We start from the raw sequence: 14,582 nt of genomic DNA, 5'->3' as shown, positions 1-14,582 counted from the left end.
TGCTCATTGCTTCTGAGTGCTATTACTTCTAGTCCTTAGTGGGCAGAACTAGGAAATATATGTATGTATACACTGTAATATTATAATTTGAAATACATGTTTGGTCTCTGCCCCCAAGTTCCTGGCACAGAGCTCCTAAAGCCCTTGTAGATAAGGGGCACTAAGAGAATCTTTTGTTCCTATATTTGGCCTCTGACCCCAGTTCCTGTACAGAGCTCCTAAGACCTTTCTAATTTCCTGAATGATAGGAGTGTCTGACACAGAGCTCCTAAATCCCTTGGAGTTTCCTGGGTCATAGGAGAATCTTGTTTTAATGAAGTAACTCTTAGTGGGCTCCTGAATAGTGTCAGGATGGGGGCTGGTTGCCAAGGGATCCAAACATGATTAAAGGGTTGGAACTTTTAGCTCCACCCCACCCACCTACTTCAGAGAGGAGCTAAAGGTTGACTTGATCACCATTAACCAGTGGTGTAACCAATTATGCCCATGTAATGAAGCCTCCATGAAAAACCCAGGACAGGGTTCGGGGAGCCTCCTGGAGGGTAGCCCACCCAGAGAGGGCATGGAAGCTTCACATGCCTTCTTCCATACCTTGCCCTATGCATTTCTTCTATCTGGCTGTTCATCTGCTTCTTTGCAATAATCTTTTATAATAAGTAAGTATAAATAAAATGTTTCCTTGGGTTCTGTGACCCACTATAGCAAACTAATCGACCCTAAGAGAGGGGTCATAGGAACGCCAGTTTTTAGCTGGTTGGTCAGAAGTACAGGTCACAACCTGAGACTTCCAGTTAGCATCTAAAGTGGGGAGCAGTCTTGTGGGTTAGCAGTCTGTGAGACCTGACACTCTCCAGGAAGAGTGTGTCAGAATTGGACTGGAGGATGTCCAGCTGGTATCTGCCAGGGAATTGCTTGGCATGTGAGAAAGTCCCCACACATCTGAAGTCAGAAGTATTGTGTTGAATGGTGAGTGAGAGTAGAAAAAGCACTTCAGTTTTTTCCTATCTTTATTACATACACATACAGCCAGATCTGTTTCTGTATATATCTGTGTGTGTGTGTTTGTATATGTATAGATATCAATTCACATTGAGATGTCTGATGGAAGGTTCAATATTTCAAGATTCTTTGTAGCCTTCCCCCTTTCTATATTTGTATGTAAATATCTTCCTTACCATTGATAAATTTGGCTTTCATCATACTCAATATATTTTCTTAATCTCTTTGTACATTGCTCATCTCCTGACCAGCCTGGTTACCTACTCAGCCTTTGATTTTTCCCTCCCAAACTTGCTACTCTTTTGATCTTCCCAATTTCACTAATGACAACTATATTCTTGGAATTACTCAAGCTAAAAGTCTTAGTGTCATCCTTCTTGCCCCACTCCAAACCCCACATTCATCCCATTAATAATTCCTTTAAATAGAATTATTTTTTGGCTGGGCACAGTGGCTCACACCTGTAATCCCAACACTTCGGAAGGCTGAAGGGGAAGGATCGCTTGAGCCCAGGAGTTTGTGATCATCCTGGGCAATGTGAGACCCCATCTCTACAAAAAATAAAATAATTAGCCAGGCATGGTGGCATGCACCTGTGGTCCCAGCTACTCAGGAGGCTGAGTTGAGAGAATTGCATGAGCCCAGGTGTTTGAGGCTTGCAGTGAGCCGCCATGCTGTGCTACTGCACTCCAGCCTGGGTGACAGAGTGAGACCCTGTCTCAAAAAAAAAAAAAAAAAAAATTCCCCACATCTACTGCTAATATTCTAATAATCTAAGCCACCATTATTATCTTTACATGTACTTTAGCAAGATTCTTCTAATTGGCTTTCTACTCCCACCCCTACCTTTATGTCTATTCTCTGCGTAATAGCCAAAGTGATCCTTTTATAACCTAAGTCAGATTATGTCATTTCTTTGGTCAGAACCTACTAGTGGCTTCTGTTCTCACTAAATTTAAAATTCAGAATTCTTATCAAAGTCCTAGGTCATCTACTATCCCTTCCCTCACTGTAATTTAATCATATTGGCCTTTTACTGTTCCACACCAAGCACATTGTCACCTCTGGACTTTTACACGTGATGTTTCCTGAGGCAAGCTCTTAATGCCAGAGAGCCACAGAACTCAATACTCCCTCACTCCATTCAAGTCTTTGCTCAAATGTGATTCTAACAGTGAGGCCTTCCCTGACTACACAACATAAGGTGGCATCTTTTCTTCATTCTCTGTTTCTTTACTTTGTTTATGTTTATTGTATTTATTACAACCTGCCATAACATTTAAGAGCAAGAGTTTTTGTGTTGCTTTTTTTTTCCCCATGCAGTGTCTCCAGTACCTGGAATAATGTCTGACAAATAGTAGACTCTTGATAAATATTTGTTGAGTGACTTTTTATGGATTCATGTTCAATAAATTCATGTGGTTGAAATTGATTTAGGTGATATATTAGCAGTATATTTTATATAGCTGTAAATTAGATGATGTTTTACAAGGAGTATTAGTGTCAAATAAGCTCTCAACTGGCCTTAAGAGAGAGAATTTATTTTCCAAATGTAGATATTTCAGAAAGCAGAATTAGAGATTAAAGATTTTTTGAAAAAGAAATTGTGAAAAAGGAATTTTGAAAAAGGAATTGATGGGAAGTATACTCATCACCAGCAGTATGTTTCTGGAGATCTAAGATCTGGAGTTTACCTCACTACCTTCGTTTCTGATGCTTGTCATGCTTTCTCAAGACCATTTCTCAAAGAATGTTCCTCTTCTCTAACTATACCTTTTCTTTCTGATCCAGCACTGTTAGGCGTCTCATGTTTTCTGGTGTGTTTTACTTTTCTTAATATCTAATACTATGTTTATTTTATTTTCTATTGGAGCAAAATAACTTCATAAATATCTCTTATTCTTTGCACTTTCAATAACACAATTTTTTCAAGTCAAAGTCTGCCAGCACCATAGAGGAGTAGTTGTGTTTGCTTCAGGATTGTCTGAGGCTTTAAAGAGGGTGAACTGCTGACCTTGAGGAAAAGCAGATAATTCTATCAAGAAAGCCTCCCTCCAGGAGTAGGCTTTTATTGCTTTATTATATATCTTAAACTGTAAGATCCTGTTTCTTCACCTATGGAAATAAGCTGAACAATATCCTTTTCATGAATTGTAAATATGTGTAAGTGCCTGGCACATAGTAGGTGTTCTGTAAGTATTCATTTATCTTTCTTCCTTCCCTTATCTTCCACTAATCCATATAACTTAATGTCTCATCTCTACCAATAAGCTCTTATGTATCTTAACCAAATTTTCTTACCAAAATAGTTAAACTTAGGCCAGGCATGGTGGCTCTTATCTGTAACCCCGGCACTTTGAGAGGCTGAGGCCGGTAGATCACTTGAGGTCAGGAGTTCGAGACCAGCCTGGCCAACATGGTGAACCCTCGTCTCTACTAAAAATATAAAAATTAGCCGGGCGTGGTGACACATGCCTGTAATCCCAGCTACTCAGGAGGCTGAGGCAGCAGAATCACTTGAACCCGGGAGGCAGAAGTTGCAGTGAGCCGAAATAGTGCCACTGCACTCCACAGTAGGTCACAGAGTGAGACCCTGTCTCAAAAAAAAAAAAAAAAAAAGTCAAACTTGGTGAACACAAGCAAACAAAAAAGTGTATGGAATTGTTTTTGCTCTAAAAATACTAGAGACTAACATTAGATTAGTGTTTTCCTTTATAGGCCATATATATCTTTCTGGTATTAAGATAGAGAAGAGAGAGTTGCTTCATCTGAGTAACCAACCAAGCAAGACCAATATAAGTTAAAGTATACAGGGAGTTTCCAAGCATTAAACTCATGGGTGCTCTTCCTGTCTAATCTTGTCTTCATTTGGTAAGACATATGCAGCCCTACCATGAAGCTTCAGGGAATTTTTGATTCTTGCCAAAAATAAAAATGCCCTGAAGTGTGTGCCTGTTGAAAATGCCAACAATATGTAGATTCTGAAAGTTATCCTGTAAGTGAAAGGGTATAGCTGTTACAGTATTCTTGTCAAATAGGATTTTCCCTAAGTTTTATGGGAGTAAGGACTTTCTCTGCTATACTGAACTCTAGCCTCATTTCCTCAGCAAGCATGACTGATCTCAGTTAGATATTAAGAATTTATAAAGAGATTGTGAAAGGGTAAACCTCAAATCAATGGGAAAATAACAGATTATAAAAGTCATGACATTGAGACTCTTAGGAAGAAAAATTTTGTTTCTTCCATCATACCAGGCCAAAGTAAGTTATAGGTTTGTTAAAGATAAATGTAATAGAGAAAAACATGGGAGAATATTTATCTGATCTTAGTGTAGGGGTGAGATTTTTAAGGATTCTAGCAAAGGCAAGCACTATATGGGAAAATGGTGATAAATTTTACAATCCCACAGTTCAGAAATGTATAATAATACCAAAGCAAACATTTATTGAGCTAAATGCCAAGCCTTGTAGTAATAAGTGCTTTATGTATAAGTCAGTGCCAGGGTTGAGAAACTCTGCCCTAGGGCTGCGTAATCTGTAGCTCTCGTCTGCTGTGTTATCATATGCCAGCTGTTTTGTCATGGTGTAACAAGGTTTACCAGCTTCCCAATCTGCAGTATCTGTTTCCTCACTGCTTGCAACTCTGCCACTTAACAGATGCCACCTATATTAGCTTTTTTGTTATGGCAATATCCTACACCAGATACTAATCCTGTATTAATTAGGATAAAGGCTAAACAATTAGAATAGGGAGACCCAAAATGCAGTGGTTCACGAAAGATAGATGTTAATTATTTCTAATGCCATGGTTCAGAGTAGATAGGTAGCATTTGCCTCATGAAGTTATTCAGAGAGTCAGATAGCAGGGTAGTCCATCACTTTCTCTCATGGCCTGGCTGAACCTGTGTCATTGATTTATTTGAGTTCTAGCCAGTGGATAGGGGAAAGAGGGCATGGAGAAGACACACCTATTCTCTTAAGATCTAGTCCTTAAAGGAGCAAATGTTACTTCTGTTCACACTGAATTAGAGAGAATTAGTCTCGTGGTCAATCTCACAGCAGGTATGGGGGCTAGGAAGTGTAGTCCCACAGCATGTGCCCAGGAAGAAAGGGATAACATTTGGCGGACAACAACAAAGAGTTTCCACTGCAACCACTACCTGTGCTGCCTCTCTGAGAAGCCAAATGATAATGTGGGAGTTAAGTATTCTTATAAATGAAAAATTAAAATATCCTAAAAGAAATAAGGAAAAACTACAAATTCAGTTTTAAAAAGGGAAATACAAAAGACTAGTAATCATACATCAGTAGCTGATTGTCAACAAAGGTACTAAAACAATTCAGTGGAGGAAAGAATAGTCTTTCAACAAATGGTACTGGCACAACTGAATATCCACATGCAAAAAGAATGAAGTTGGACCTCTACCTCACAGCATATATAAAAATTAATTCAAAATGAATCAAAGACTTAAGAGCTAAAACTATATAAAACTCTTTGAGGGGAAAAAAAAACGCAAGTCTGTGTTAACTTAGAATAGGCAACAGTTTCTCAGATATCACCAAAAACACAAGCAACCAAAGAAAGAATAGACAAATTGCAGAAATAAAAACTTTTGTGCATCAAAGGAATCTATGGAGAAAGTGAAGACAACCCACAGAATGGGAGAAAATATTTGCAAATTACATATCTGAAAAGGATTTAATATTTAGAATATATAAAGAAGCTTTACAATTCAATAAAAACACAAATAACCCAGTTTTCTTAAAAGGACAAGAATTTTAATAGACTTTTTTCCCAAAGATGAGTAATACCTTTATTCATTAGGAATATGCAAATCAAAATCACAATGAAATACCACTTCACATCTGCTAGGATGACTAAAAGTTTTAAAAACAGAAAATAATAAGTGTTGGTGAGGAGATGGAGAAATTGGGTGAGAATGTAAAATGGAACAGCCATTGTGGAAAAACAGTAATGTGAACATTAACATTTAGTGGTTTCTCAAACTATTCAACAGAATTGTCATATGACCCCAAAACTCCACTCTTAGATTTATACCCGAGAGAACTGAAAACAAGTGTTCAAGCAAAAAGTTGTGTACACAAATGTTTGTAGCAGCATTATTCATAACAGTCCAAAGGTGGAAACAACCCAAATGTCCATCAAGCTACAACATGGATAGACCTTGAAAACATTGTGTTAAGTGAAAGAAGCCAGACACAAAAGGGTATATATTGTATGATTCCATTTCATTTGTCCAGAATAGGCAAATCCATAAATGTAGAAAGTAGATTAGTGGTTGCCAGGCACTGGGGGAGAGGGCACTGACTACTTAATGGGTATAAAGTTTTCTTTTCTTTTCTTTTCTTTTTCTTTCCTTTCTTTTCTTTTATTTCTTTCTTTGAGATGGAGTTTTGCTCTTTGTTGCCCAGGCTAGAGTGCAGTGGCGTGATCTCAGCTCACTGTAACCTCTGCCTGCCAGATTGAAGTGATTCTCGTGTCTCAGCCTCGTGAGTAGCTGTGATTACAGGCACCCACCACCACGCCCGGCTAATTTTTGTGTTTTTAGTAGAGACAGGGTTTCACCATGTTGGTCAGGCTGGCCTTGAACTCCTGACCTCAGGTGATCTGCTGCCATGGGCCTCCCAAAGTGCTGGGATTACAGGCATGAGCCACCATGCCCGGCCAGGTTTCTTTTTTGTGGTGATAAAAATGTTCTGGAATTAGATAATAGTGATGGTTGCACAACTTTGTGAATATACTAAAAGCCACTGCATTGTATACTTTAAAACGATGAACTTAATGGTGTGTGACTAATATCTCAATAAAAAATAAGACTAGTGACTGTGCAAATCTAGCATCCCACCAGTAATCAAAGAAATGAAAATTATGCTGGGTGCTGTGGCTCATGCCTGTAATCCCAGCACTTTGAGAGGCCGAGGCGGGCAGATCACGAGGTCAGGAGATCAAGACCATCCTAGCTGACGTGGTGAAACCCCGTCTTTACTAAAAATACAAAAAATTAGCCGGGCGTAGTGGCGGGCACCTGTAGTCTCAGCTACTCGGGAGGCCGAGGCAGGAGAATGTTGTGAACCCAGGAGGTGGAGCTTGCAGTGAGCCGAGATTGTGCCACTGTACTCCAGGCTGGGCGACAGAGCGAGACTCCGTCTCAAAAAAAAAAAAAAAAAGAAATGAAAATTATGACAATGTTCATCTTAATTGTATCCATTAAAATGGTAAGTTAAAATTTTGTTAGTACACTCATATTCTATTATTGATAATGTAAATTGATACAGTTGTTTTGGAGGACTTATTGGTAATATGTATAAAATGCTTTAAAATAAACTATACTCTTTGTCTCAGAAATTATGTTGTAAGAATTTATTCTAAGGATATAATAAATATCTATTATGATATTTGTCTACATGCTTGATGATTACAATGAGATTAAAAATGGAAGGCAACTAAAATGTTGAAAAATGAAACATTCAGTAATTTTGAAGTAATTGAAATGTTTCATAATAAGCAGCCAATAATTTATGATATCCAATGGCTGGGCACAGTGGCTCAAGCTTGTAATCCCAGCACTTTGGGAGGCTGATTCGGGTGGATTGCTTGAGTCCAGGAGTTCAAGACCAGCCTGGCCAACATGGCAAAACCTCATCTCTACTAAAAATACAAAAATTTGCCAGGCCTGGTGGCACACGCCTGTAATCCCAGCTACTCAGGAGGCTGAGACAGAAGAATTGCTTGAAACCCAGAGGTGGAGGTTGCAGTGAGCCGAGATCACACCACTGCACTCCAGGCTGGGTGACAGAGTGAGACTTTGTCTCAAAAGACAAAACAAAACAAATAAAAAATGTATGATAGCCAAACGATGTCATAAAAATTATGTTGTATAAGATTATACCATTATAGTGCCATGGAAAATGTTAGCACTGTATTAACTGATTAAAATGAGAATCATAAATAATATGTAAAATATAGTCCTGAATTTGTTTTTAAAGTCTGTTTTATAAGTTAATGTTCCCATATTTATGTGAGATTACGTGTGATTTTTGTTTTCTTTGGATTTTTCTGTATTTAATTTTCTTTATTGAGCATGTATTCTGTAATCAGAAAATTATGTTTTCAATATGTTTTTTTAACTAATGATTTTATCACGTTGTAATTTATAATCAGAAATCTATGAACTAACTTTTGGGAGATTTAAAGTAAGGGCTGTTCCAACAGAATGTGCTAGAGGATGGGAGTTCTACACATCCATTAGGACCAGCAATATAGTGGTGTGGCTATTAATCTTTCATTATAATATACCCATTTCTTGCTAGACTCAGTGACTCTGGTTGATTAGTTCATTGCTTAGAATAAGATCTTGTGGTCAATTCCTATGTAAGTCAAGTAAACACTGACTTTGGCTTTAGTTCTAGTCAGACAACTTGTAAGTGTGTATCACAAGTCAGAGGGGACACTAAATGGGAGAGCATAAGTGGATTTTTGTAGATCAGCCATTGTTGTGGGAAAACCTCTTCAGTTCTGCTCCTCTTGGCCAGACGTGGGCCTGAGTGTGAGTCTGGATAAGAAGAGTTCAAACTTCTCTTGTGACACACTGCATTTCTTACCCAGAGGAAGTTTAAATAAATTTTAACATAAAACCTAGGTCTTCCACTTGGTTTAAAGCCCTTAACTAAGAAATAGGATATATTGGAAAATGCTTCGTACCTATAGCATTGTTGTTAAGAGATGTTGGCCCCATGGGGCATGCAGCTGTTAAACCACAGTGACTCCCAGACCCAGTGATGTGAGTCTCATTTTCTTGGACCTGAATCTCACCTGGGGCCTGGGAAAGCAGGCTGGGACACAAGGAGAATAGCTCTTGGGTAGCTGGGTGAGCTATTGCATAGATGGCTGCAAAGACTACTCCCACAAAGAGGAGCACCTGGTGCTGCCTTTCTGGCAGGCAGTCATTTTTGTCCTACATCCTTCTGAGTAGTCTTGTGAATATGAATGTTTACTTAGGCTTGAAAAATTTCCCTGGGCATTATACTTAACATCTTGGGACTCAGTTTCCTGCTCTGTAAAATGAAAATGTTGTCTACCTTAAAGGTGGTTGTAAAAAGTACAGTTACTGCACAAAGCTCCTAGAATATAATAGGTATTCTGTAAATGGTAGCTATTACTCTGTTTATACCATCGTATTTTAAAGGTAAAATATGCTAGATACTTCCACAATACCTATTTTACAGACTTGCATTAGAGGATATAGGCAGGTGTTGACATTTTGAGCATTGTAATTATTGACCATGTAATTATATAGCTTTTTTTTTTATTATACTTTAAGTTTTAGGGTACGTGTGCACAACGTGCAGGTTAGTTACATATGTATACATGTGCCATGTTGGCGTGCTGCACCCAGTAACTCGTCATTTAACATTAGGTATATCTCCAAATGCTATCCCTCCCCCCTCCCCCACCCCACAACAGGCCCCAGTGTGTGATGTTCCCCTTCCTATGTCCATGTGTTCTCATTGTTCAATTCCCACCTATGAGTGAGAACATGCGGTGTTTGGTTTTTTGTCCTTGTGATAGTCTGCTGAGAATGATGGTTTCCAGCTTCATCCATGTCCCTACAAAGGACATGAACTCATCATTTTCCATGGTGTATATGTGCCACATTTTCTTAATCCAGTCTATCATTAATGGACATTTGGGTTGGTTCCAAGTCTTTGCTATTGTGAATAGTGCTGCAATAAACATACATGTACATGTGTCTTTATAGCAGTATGATTTATAATCCTTTGGGTATATACCCAGTAATGGAATGGCTGGGTCAAATGGTATTTCTAGTTCTAGATCCCCAAGGAATCGCCACACTGACTTCCACAATGATTGAACTAGTTTACAGTCCCACCAACAGTGTAAAAGTGTTCCTATTTCCCCACATCCTCTCCAGCACCTGTTGTTTGCTGATTTTTTAATGATTGCCATTCTAACTGGTGTGAGATGGTATCTCATTGTGGTTTTGATTTGCATTTCTCTGATGGCCAGTGATGATGAGCATTTTTTCATGTGTTGTTTGGCTGCATAAATGTCTTCTTTTGAGAAGTGTCTGTTCATATCCTTTGCCTACTTTTTGATGGGGTTGTTTTTTTCTTGTAAATTTGTTTGAGTTCATTGTAGATTCTGGATATTAGCACTTTGTCAGATGAGTAGATTGCAAAAATTTTCTCCCATTCTGTAGGTTGCCTGTTCACTCTGATGGTAGTTTCTTTTGCTGTGCAGAAGCTCTTTACTTTAATTAGATCCCATTTGTCAATTTTGGCTTTTGTTGCCATTGCTTTTGGTGTTTTAGACATGAAGTCCTTGACCATGCCTATGTCCTGAATGGTATTGCCTAGGTTTTCTCCTAGGGTTTTTATGGTTTTGGGTCTAACATTTAAGTCTTTAATCCATCTTGAATTAATTTTTGTGTAAGGTGTAAGGAAGGGATCCAGTTTCAGCTTTCTACATATGGCTAGCCAGTATTCCCAGCACCATTTATTAAATAGGGAATCGTTTCCCCATTTCTTGTTTTTGTCAGGTTTGTCAAAGATCAGATGGTTGTAGATATGCGGCATTATTTCTGAGGGCTCTGTTCTGTTCCATTGGTCTATATCTCTGTTTTGGTACCAGTACCATGCTGTTTTGGTTACTGTAGCCTTGTAGTAGAGTTTGAAGTCAGGTAGCGTGATGCCTCCAGCTTTGTTCTTTTGGCTTAGGATTGACTTGGCAATGCGGGCTCTTTTTTGGTCCCATATGAATTTTAAAGTAGTTTTTTCCAATTCTGTGAGAAAGTCATTGGTAGCTTGATGGGGATGGCATTGAATCTATAAATTACCTTGGGCAGTATGGCCATTTTCACGATATTGATTCCTCCTACCTATGAGCATGGAATGTTCTTCCATTTGTTTGTATCCTCTTTTATTTCCTTAAACAGTGGTTTGTAGTTCTCCTTGAAGAGATCCTTCATATCCCTTGTAAGTTGGATTCCTAGGTATTTTATTCTCTTTGAAGCAATTGTGAATGGGAGTTCACTCATGATTTGGCTGTCTGTCTGTTGTTGGTGTATAAGAATGCTTATGATTTTTGCACATTGATTTTGTATTCTGAGACTTTGCTGAAGTTGCCTATAAGCTTAAGGAGATTTTGGGCTGAGATGATGGGGTTTTCTAGATATACAATCATGTCATCTGCAAACAGGGACAATTTGGCTTCCTCTTTTCCTTATTGAGTACCCTTTATTTCCTTCTCCTGCCTGATTGCCCTGGCCAGAACTTCCAACACTATGTTGAATAGGAGTGGTGAAAGGGGACATCCCTGTCTTATGCCAGTTTTCAAAGGGAATGCTTCCAGTTTTTGCCCATTCAGTATGATATTGGCTGTGAGTTTGTAGTAGATAGCTCTTATTATTTTGAGATACGTCCCATCAATACCTAATTTATTGAGAGTTTTTAGCATGAAGCGTTGAATTTTGTCAAAGGCCTTTTCTGCATCTATTGAGATAATCATGTGGTTTTTGTCATTGGTTCTGTTTATATGCTGGATTATGTTTATTGATTTGCGTATGTTGAACCAGCCTTGCATCCCAGGGATGAAGCCCACTTGATCATGGTGGATAAGCTTTTTGATGTGCTGCTCGATTCAGTTTGCCAGTATTTTATTGAGGATTTTTGCATCAATGTTCATCAGGGATATTGGTCTAAAATTATCTTTTTTTGTTGTGTCCCTGCCAGGCTTTGGTATCAGGATGATGCTGGCCTCATAAAATGAGTTAGGGAGGATTCCCTCTTTTTCTATTGATTGGAATAGTTTTAGAAGTAATTGTGTTGTTTTAACTCTATGTCATGCAATAGAAGTTAAAGTTGGCAGCATCACAATGAATAATGATTAAAGTCTGAGTATTTAATAGTCAGTTTATCTTCATATGTTCTTAGTGTAGTAGTTTACAATATTTGGACATGCCTTAGAACAAACATTTAATTATAGATGTGCTAACTGAAACTTCTTGCAGTTAGTGAACTAATAAAATATCAAAATATAATGTTTATGTATCTTATTCAGCAAGTATTTCTTGAATAAATACTAAGTGTGAGGTATCATTCTGAGTGCCTCAGTGAACAAAACAGCCAATATAATTTTATATTTTAAATATGTAAAACATTAAAACATGTATGTTCAAAAGTCAAATAGACTGACCCAGGGAATTCTCACTTCCATCTCTGTGCCCTTCATCTCCTTCTCACCAGTCATTCTCTTCAATTTCCTTCCCCTTCATTAAAGCTATTAATAAATAACCAAGGTAATATGAAGTTCACATTTACTGTTTTCCCATAATCCATACTGTTCTGTGCTGTCTTTTTCCTGATTCAGTGTCTCACTAATCCTTTCCTACTCAAACCTCTCCATCAGGCATCTTGGAATTCTATTCAGTAGTCCTCAGTTAATCCTAACTATAGTTGAATTAAGTAGGTTGAAGTTGAAATAAGTGTTAAATGTAGATAGTAAATATAAAAGTCAGGGCTGGGCAAGGTAGCTCATGCCTGTAATCCCAGCACTTGGGAGGTAGAGGTGAGCAGATCACCTGAGGTCAGGAGTTCGAGACCAGCCTGGCTAACATGGGGAAACACCATTTCTAATAAAAATACAAAAAATTAGCCGGGCATGGTGGCACGTGCTAGAGGAAGGAGAATCGCTTGAACCCGGGAGGCGGAGGTTGCAGTGAGCCAAGATCGCACCATTGCACTCCAGCGTGAGCAACAAGGGCAAAACTCTGTCTCAAAAAAAGAAAAAGTCAGGATTAATGAATTTGTGATTTAGCCAGGCATGGTAGCTCACACCTATAATCCCAGCACTTCGGGAAGTATGCACCTGTAGTCCTAACTACTTGGAAGCCTGAGGTGGGAGGATTGCTTAAGTCCAAGAGTTTGAAGCTGCGGAGAACTATGATCTCATACCACTGCACTCCAGCCTGGGTGATAGAGCGAGACCCTGTGTCTAAAAACAAAACAGTGAGATATGACTTTACATCCTCTAGGAGAGCCATAATAAAAATAAAATAAAATGAATAGCATAGCATATACCATAACATTCTATAGCATGTTTGTCAGTACTTTTTAATTTTAATAAAGTATGTATTTTCCGTTTGATTACCAAAGTACCAGAAGAAAATTTGAAAAGTACAGAAAACCTAAAGATAAATTTAAAATAACTTCACATTGTAACAGTAAACCACTCTTACTGTCATCTTGGCATATCCTTCTAATTTTTCCTATGCATATATTGCATATACATGTTTCAAAATTGCTATACACATAAGTCCTTTTATTTTTTCACATAAAATACATTCTGAGCTATTCCTGCCTGTGTTAGCCCATTTACATTGCTTTAAAGAAATACACGAGGCTGGGTAATATAAAGAAAATAGGTTTATTTTGGCTCACAGTCCTGCAGACTGTACAGGGAGCATGGTGCTGGCATCTGCTTCTGGTGAGGCCTCAGGAAGCTTACAATCATGGCACAAGACAAAGTGGAAGCCTGCATGTCATATGGCGAGAGATGGAGCAAGAGAAGAGGGAGCTGCCAGGCTCTTTTAAACAGCCAGCTCTAGTGTGAACTCACAGAGTGAGAACGCTCTCGTTACTATGAGGACAGCAGCAAGCCATTCATGAGGGATCTGCCCCCATGACACAGACACCCCCTACTAGGCCTGCCTCCAACATTGGAGATCACATTTCAACATGAGATTTTGAAGGGACAAAACATTCAAACTGTATCACTGCCTTTACATGTTACTTGAAAATGTGATTTTAATGACTGCATAGTATTTGATCATATTAATATGCCATTAATTTTATTACTTTTTTATGCTTTTATAAAGCTTTTTTTATGCTTTTTAGTGAAGGTTCTTTTTTACAAATCTTAATACACCTCTTTGATAACTTCCTTAAGATATCTTTTTTTAAAGCTGCATTCCCTGGTCAAAAACAAAGATTGCTTAATACTTTTCATTTGGCTAGCAGATTGCCTTCCAAAAAGATTATATCAGTATACACTTCTGAAAGCAGTGTATGAAAGTGCCTATCCTTGCACCCTTGTCAAAACTGTTTTATATTTAAACAAACGTGCATATATGAACAACAATCTGGATGAAGGTAAAGAAATCTTAATTTTTAATTTTTTGCTTACTAACAAATTGAACATTTTTATTTCATGTTGTTTAAACAACTCTTCTGACCAGTGATGAATTAAAAGAAAAAAATAGATCAATAAAAGAACAAAACAGTTAATGATAAAGTAATAATAAGTAATATATTAATAGAGTTGGGAGTCTATATTTTATACTAAGCAAACTGACATCCAACATAATTTATAACTTGTATTTTTTATAAATATAAAAATTATATAAATTATAATTTAAGTATAGTTTTTATATCCTCTTAGATACTGTTTTGGACATGTGGGATTCAGTGACTGTTAGCAAAGGTTTTTATTTGAGGCCATTCATTAATTCATAATTTAACAAATATTTACTGTCATTCTATGT

The 14,582-nt window shown here is 37.9% G+C and overlaps 1 protein-coding gene across 7 annotated transcripts in view; it reads left to right on the top strand.

The window, feature by feature from the left end:
* FCHSD2 (FCH and double SH3 domains 2) overlaps positions 1-14,582 on the top strand; it is a 308,605-nt gene that overhangs the window by 190,217 nt on the left and 103,806 nt on the right. The window lies entirely within an intron of this gene.

The sequence above is a fragment of the Pongo abelii genome, chromosome 9, assembly GCF_028885655.2.
Source record: "Pongo abelii isolate AG06213 chromosome 9, NHGRI_mPonAbe1-v2.0_pri, whole genome shotgun sequence".
NCBI classification, from domain to species: Eukaryota; Metazoa; Chordata; class Mammalia; order Primates; family Hominidae; genus Pongo; species Pongo abelii.
This window is presented reverse-complemented; position numbering and strand designations above follow the sequence as displayed.